A 7,888-nucleotide genomic window follows, 5' to 3' on the forward strand; every position below is an offset into this window, starting at 1 on the left:
TGACCAATGGGTTAAGAATATTCTTCATTGTGAGAACTCAAGCATGAAGATGGCTGTGGTAATAAAGTTAAGGCTCAGTGTGTGGCAACAGGAATGAAGATGACTGGTGGAATAAGGCTTAAGTGTGAGAAAACAAGTGTGAACGTGACTGCTGGAATCATTTCAAGATCAATGTGAGACACCTGCATAAAGATAATTGCAGGAATATGATTAACATTCAGTGTGCAAAAATAAGTGAAACATGAGCATGACCTGTTTAATAAGGTTAAATATCAGTGTGAAAAAACAAGCAGGAAAGTGAAGGCTGAAAAAAGGTTATGCTTCAGTATGACACAGCAAGCATGAAGACGATTTCTTCAATAAGGTTAATTGCTTTGTGTGACAAAGAACATCAAGATGACCAGTAGTGTAAGGTTGAGTTTTAGTGTGAGACAATAGGCATGATAATTACTACTGGAATAAGTTTAACGTTCAGCGTCACATAATGAGTATGAAGATGACCACTGAGATTAGTTTCAGATTCATTGCATGACACCAAGCATGAAGGTGACTGCTGAAATAAGGTAATTATTCAGTGTGAGACAACAGGCATGGACATGACTACTGCAAAGGATTACACAGTAGTGTGTGAGACAAGAGTGAAGATCACCACTGCTATAAGGCGAAATTTCAGTGTGAGGCAACTAGCATGATGAGTACAACTAGAAAACGATAAGGTCCAGTATACTTAAAGGCAAGAAAACAAGAATAATGAGGATTAAGTGACATAAAAGAAAAGAACTAAGCATAGTTCTTGGTACTATTAAAATTTACATCGGTGGTCTTGGTAGCTATTTTCTTATTGTTATCACCTCCACCACTACCAGTAGCATCACCATCACAGTGGTTATTTCCAGTAGGTTAGTGCCTCTTTCAAAGTGGCTGTGGCTGCATGTGTTCTTCTATTGGCTGGGTTTAACAGGAAACCTTCTTTCAGAAAAGAATACACATAGCTACATGTTTTTTTTCCAGTGGCTAATATCTCCCATATGTGGTTGGAAACTAGTCTCAAAAAACCCCCCAAAAAACCAAAACCCCACACACAACTTAGCCACTAGGAGGATTGAAGGTGGCATTCAAGGCGGGAGGTACAGGTTTCCAGTTTCCAGGGAGGGAAGTGCCTTTCCCCTGTGTGTTGGTTAATTTTAGTTGTCAACTTGGCTGGATTAAGGGATACCCAGGTAGCTGGTAAAGCATTATTTCTGGATATGTCTGTGAGGGTGTTATCAAAAAAGCATGGCATTTAAATCAGTGGACTGAATAAGGAAGACTTGCCCTCACCCAATGTGGGTTGGCAACATCCAATCAGCTGAGAACGCAGAAAAAATGAAAAAACAAAAACAAAAACCCAGAAAAGGTTAATTTGCTCTCTCCCTCTTCTAGAGCTGGGACACACTTCTACTGCTATTAGACATTAGAACCACAGATTCTCCAGTCTTTTAACCCGGACTTGCACCAGTGGCCCCCCAGGTTCTCAGGCCTTTGGTCTCAGACTGAGAGTTACACCATTGGCTTCCCTGGTTCTCCAGTTTGCAGATGGCCTATCATGGGATTTCTCAGCCTCCATAATCATGTGAGCCAATTTCCCCATAAATCCCCTCTTTATCTATCTATCCATCAATATGCTATTGGTTCTGTCTCTCTGGAGAACGGACTAATACACCCTGCCCATAAATTTTTAAAAACTAAATAGGGCTTCTCATCTGTTACTCCCACATATCCTCACTTCCATGAGAATATTGAGAGAGGCACCACTTTGCAGCCAAAGGGGAAACAGCAAAAAATAAATAAATAAATAAATACACAGATAATAAATAAATAAGTAAATAGATAGATAGATAGATAGATAGATAGATAAATTGGATCTGTTGGATAGATACCGCATTCAAAGAAGCAAAGTTCCTTTCTGAGCTGGAGGCTACACAGATTCCTTTGTGCACTATGAATAGTCCTACTTCTCTCCCTACTCCTTTCCCGTCATGCCTCTAGCTGGATTCTCTTCCCTACCTCCTTTAGTTAAGTCCTTGCCCAGACATCGATCAGTGCGTCATCATCAGAAGGACCCGAGCAAGATCTGACTCTGGGAGGAGAGGTCTAGTGAAAACTTGCAGGTCTGCTCTTTTGAAATCTAGCACTTACTAGGCTATTCTGTGCCACTCTATACAACAATATCTAGACATTCTGCCCAAGCTGGCTGGGGAGTTGCTCTTGCCAAGCCTTGGCACAACTTTTGGAATTGTGTCTCTACACACAGACACAAAGATTAGACTTCTTCAATGCAAGGTTTGACGTGGCTGATCGATGCCTCTTGTGTTTTGAGAAACCTCATGTAATCCTCACATCTGTCTTTAAGGGACAGCTTATTTATAGAACCAATTCAAGACTCCATGAATACAAATATCCACAGAAAATAGAAAATCCCTTCTGTGGTGATGTTCACCAACATACCCTTGGGTAATTTACATGCTTTTCTTCTCTGTCACTACAAAAAAGGAATTGACCTTAATCTTTTGATTAAAAAACAGATCACATCACATCACAAGTTTTTTTTTTCCCCATACAAGCTATCACAGTATATAGGCCTCTAGCTCTAAATAATAGAGTTCAAGATTTGTAAATTATCTTAAGACTTCAGAACACAGGCATTCCAAATCCTGTCTTCTATGATAGCTATAGAGTCAAAGAAGTCTGGACTCAGCCCAGCTGTCTCTTGCCGATTTCTTGATGGGGGCAGATCAGTAACCATGGTGTCTTCAAATTCTTCATTCATATCTTCTTACTGGCTCTGGGATGCCATCATCACATCTTCAAAGATGGGCTCAGCATCTTCCTCCATTAGACCCCAAACAGCGTACCTTACTCCAGTTTTCTCCCATGTAGTTCATTCCTGTTCTGTCCTTCCAATTTAAGTCTTCTAACTTCAGCTGGCCTAACCAAGAAATCTGAATATGAGGATTGTGTAAAAAGTCTAGTTCAGACTCAGGTTCCTGAATCTGCTCTCCCACGGCCTGGCTGTTCTCCAGGAGTACAGTTGAAGTAAGCTGTGGTGCTGGCAGGGAGCCAGGAGTCTGAAACATGGTCAGTCCTATTTAGCCATATGTTATCCAGACTTTCATCTTCTACTTTTTTTGTGTGAAGTGGGAGTCGTCCTTTCTTATTCCTCACTGAGGAGGTTTTGCTGCTGCTTCTTCCACTATTCACAGATATTCTGTCATCTTCACAACCAGTGACTACTGAATTTCTACATGAGATGAGTGGAAGCCACACATCTTCCCTCCTTTCCATCATCTGCTCAGTAAAGAATTTCTCTAGCTAAGAATTAACAGTTTTTTTTTTTGTCCTGTCAAAAAAGTTTAGAAGAAAATTCACTTAGTATTTCAAGAAAAACTAGATTAGGACGTGAATATTCTTGTCCTTTCTGATTTTGCTATTTAAAGGCAAATTCTATGCCATCCTTGTGAAGTGTGGCAACTGCTTCTTGTGTCTTGATCTGATCCAGTCTGAATGTAAGGGCAAAACGACATGCCAATTCTTTAATGCCAGTGACATGGGCAGATGTCCTATCTAGGTTTGGACCTTGCTCTTGAACAAGTTCATTAAACAGCTTCATGTAGTGTTTAAAGATGTCTGCAGCTGGATGCATGTCAACAATGTCATAAATGATAAATTTGCTAAAGGCAGCAAGTAGATTCATTCTCTTATGTAAGGCTTCAATTTTATTCATTTAATCTACTTCATCACCATCCATGCTCCAGTTCTCCTCATCTTGACCAGTGAAAATGTGATTCAACAAAAAACTGAGGAGTTCAGACTGGAGTCCAGTATCTGGATTAAACACCAAAGGCTGAAGGCCCTCTCTGCCACCTGTCATTAATTGGTGTCTAAAAGTCATCAAAAGATCACAGAGTAACATGAAAACCTGTTCCTTTACTGGAGTATTAACTGTTGGCACTGTTGGCAAATAGCCGAAAAGGATTTCACTGTTTTCCTCAAAACCAACAAATCCTCTTTGGAAGGAGAACCATCAGTAATTTTCACCAACCACCAAAGAACTGAGTATTGGGAACATGTAGGGTCCCTGTATGACTATCTGTTCTGGCATAGCTCCATGTTCAATTCCAGTCTTCAGTAATCTGTAGCAATTACCAAACAGATCACATTTTGTGAAATCATGAGCATTGTGAAAAGAAATTAACCCCTTCAATGTGGAAGGAACATTGTAAATATCAGCAGCAGCAGCTTCTGCCTCTTGCACTAGGTCCTCCACAGAATGATTAAATAGATCTACATACTCATCAATCAGCTGGCTTTGAGCTATGTCGACTCTGTTCTGGATGGTATACTCTTCACTGCATAAGATGCTATAGGTTTTACCGCAGGCTTCTCAAACATCTGATTCTATGTGTTTCTCCACAATAAACTTAATCTGTTTTGATAAAGCATTGAGATACTTTTCCATTCTGCCTGTGCTGTAGATTTCTAGATCAAAAATACTGTGGGATTTGTAGCAAATTGGCTACTTTCTCTGCATCTGCCGAATACTTTGACAGTAACATAGGAAGTGTGATAATAAAATGCTCAATTTGTTTCTATCATCAATTTGAGTTTTCCTTTCTTTGGCAGTTAGCACTCTCTTGCCATCCCCCTTCCCACCGGAGGATGTGTCTCTGTAGCTTGACAAATTGTACAAACCATTAACTGTATTAGAGCACTCTCTTGCTGGTCGAACATTGCTTCTCTTTGAACAGGTTCTTCCATAAGCAACTCTGTCATACATCCTCAGTCTTTCGACAGTTCTTGAGAGCTCTCCCACAAACTGTCCACCAAGTAGGTTGCATGTTAACGTAACTCAATTTCAAGAAAGAGAAGAACCGGCATCCTAGTGACATTCCCATTTGGACTGTTCCTTCTCGTCCTCTTTGCTAATGCTTCTTCTTCTGTGGGTCATGTCTGCTAAACGGCTTTTCGTGAAGTAACTCTTCAGCTGGCACAGCAACAGGGTGATGTGCTGAATACACTAAGTGGCAAACATTTTCACTGTCTTCATTGGAAGTAGCTTCCTCACTTTCATGAAGTATCAGAGTAACCAATAAAATAGCTTCCACAGCAACATCATATTCTTTATCAAGTATCATTGATACAATGCAATCCTTGAATAGGTTATTGAATAGCTCCAATTTGGGAAACAATTCTCTACTGGTATATAGACTCTGTAGAGCTTTCAAACACATCAGCCTGAGTTCCCCTGGCCTGTCATGAAGAGTACAGCCAAGATATTTTAGGTAACTGTCATTTAGGAAGGCATCACTATACATTTTCATCTGTACCCCAATTTCTTCAATACAAATGGGTCAAATGTCAGCAAAAGCATCACGGTATCTATGAACAATTATACCCTTAAAAGTAGAATTCATCATCTTTTTGATTTCATCCTGATTTTCTTGCAGCTCTTTGCATTTCTGAGGTAGCAACTCCAACCTTTTATTGGCTCTCTTCCCAATTATTTTATTTCTCTCAGCTTCATATTGTCCTGTGTATTATCCTGATGAATACTGAGATTTAAGGCAACATTCACAGAGCAGTCATGAGCTTCATGGCAGCAAGGGTATTTGTAAGTCTAAAAGCTCTGACTTGGGAGTCTGATAAACCAATCAGAAGGGAGATTATTTTATCTATCATATACTCATCATAAATTAAGCAATACTGACACTTTCAAATCAAGACTCCAGTAAATTCACAAAAGTTTGAATGAAATTTTTTTTGATTGAGTTCCAGGGATGGTAATGGGATAACCACCACTGTCCTCATCAAATTCTTCAGTCATTTTTCTGATGATTTCTGTATTCTGCATATTTCAAAACTTCTCTGTTCTCACAGTATCTCGACATCCTGAACAGGATAAAAAGTTTATTAGATCCAGAAGTGCAATGTCTCTGTCTTTTTTGTATGAGTTAATCCAGTCATCCACCATGGACTATATTACATTTTTCTCCAGTTTCACGACCTCAAATGGTGTGACAGGCTCCCCTTCACCATTCTGTTGAGGGTGCCCATTGACTCTTCCATGGCCTCTTCCTCTAACTCTAACTTCAATTCGCTTCTTCACTCTTGGAGATTTTCGAGGTTTCTTATTTGTAGGTCGAGGGTGGCCAGGACGACCACTTTTTCTTTTTCCTTTGACCTTTGTTTGCTCAGCTCACTGTTTGCTCAAGCTCAGCATTGGAACAGGCAATTGTTTCATTAGCTGAATCTTTTAACACTGGTAACTCTGCAGTAATCATTGCCAGAGAGGCCATTCCACAATGTAGCAAAAGAGTCAAGGGCTGTACAACTCAAAGCTTCTAAAACAACCTCAAAGTCAATCAGTTTGGAGGCTGGGAAGTCCAAGGTCCAGGAAACACACCTGGTGAGGTCCTTCTTCCTGGTGGAGGGACTCTACAGCAAGTCAGGGTGCCACATGGCAAGAAATGGCATGAGCAAGAGAGTGAAGTTATATCTTTTTTTTTTTTCCTTTTTGTCTTTTTTTCGTGACCAGTAATGGGATCGCAACCCTCAGTGTCACACCCTTACCGCAACCGGCAACGGGATCGCAACCCTCTGTGTCGCGCCCGCACCGCACTCAGCCAGTGAGTGGACTGGTCTCTATATGGGATCCGAACCCACAGCAGGAGCGCTGCTGCTCTCCCAAGCACGGCACTCTACTGAGTGCGTCACCGGGCCGGCCCAGTGAAGTTATATCTTTTAAATGCCACTCTATACAACTCTTCAGAAAACTACATTTAACATAAATTAGCACCTTTAACAAATACTTATGAAGAAGTTCTCATTATGCCTTTCCTAACAGTGAGCATAATGTTTGGGTATGAAAACACTGAATGTAGTCAAATCTCTGAATGAGAAAGCATAAATGTACTTGCTAAAAATCAATGACAAGGGTCATAATAAAAAGTGGATATTATGGGCCAAACCTGTGGCCCACTTGTGAGAGTGCGGGCCTGGGAGCGCTGAGGCTGCAGGTTTGGATCCTATATAGGGATGGCCAGTGCGCTCACTGGCTGAGCGTGGTGCGGGTGACACCAAGCCAAGGGTTCCGATCCCCTTACCAGTCACAAAAAAAAAAAAAAAAAAAAAAAAGTGGATATTATTATAGGAAAGCCTAACTAAAAATACACTAAAATGGTAACAGTGAGTATAATTCCAGGTAGATGTATTTTTGACAATTTAAAATTTTATTATATACTTCTGAAGTTGCTAGACCTTCACCCTAACCACATATTACATCTGTAATTTGAAAAGTCATTTAAAAAACGTTAGCACATCCAGCCTTTTTGTACATTGTGCTTTTTCATTAAGTATGATGCTACCAAAATTGTCTCCTACACAAAGTCTAAATTAACGGCTTTGCCTTAAGTTTTCAATGATAATACATTCTTCTTCCAATAACAATAACAACAAGGAGAAGGAAAACAGACTTAATCCAATAATGCGTTTGATATGGAATACATCACCCAAGTAACTCATAGCAAATTAATATTCCCATCAATGAAGAACTGTACACTGAACAGAAGGCAGATGATTGAAAGGACAAAAGCTAGCCTAGGAGTTACCTCCTTGGGAATAATCCAAAGAGCAATACTTCACTGTAAATTTGAAGAAGAGTCACCTTTCTTTTCACTGGGAGGGGCCCCAGTTCTGGAGATTTCCACAAACTATAGTCGCTCTTCTTGGATTCCTTTGCCTTGTGACCCCCTTTTAAATGCCAGTTCTCACCAGAATTGCTCATTAAACCAAACAATTATCTGAGGCCTTCCCCCAACCTAATGAAATAAAGACACCTAAGATAACTGGG

General features: G+C 40.2%; 1 pseudogene; it reads right to left on the minus strand.

Annotated features, from left to right (window-relative positions):
- Positions 1-2,670: 2,670 nt before the first annotated feature.
- Positions 2,671-6,365, minus strand: LOC103604892 (annotated as a pseudogene).
- Positions 6,366-7,888: the final 1,523 nt, after the last annotated feature.

The sequence above is a fragment of the Galeopterus variegatus genome, unplaced genomic scaffold, assembly GCF_000696425.1.
Source record: "Galeopterus variegatus unplaced genomic scaffold, G_variegatus-3.0.2 Scaffold5464, whole genome shotgun sequence".
Taxonomy (NCBI): domain Eukaryota; kingdom Metazoa; phylum Chordata; class Mammalia; order Dermoptera; family Cynocephalidae; genus Galeopterus; species Galeopterus variegatus.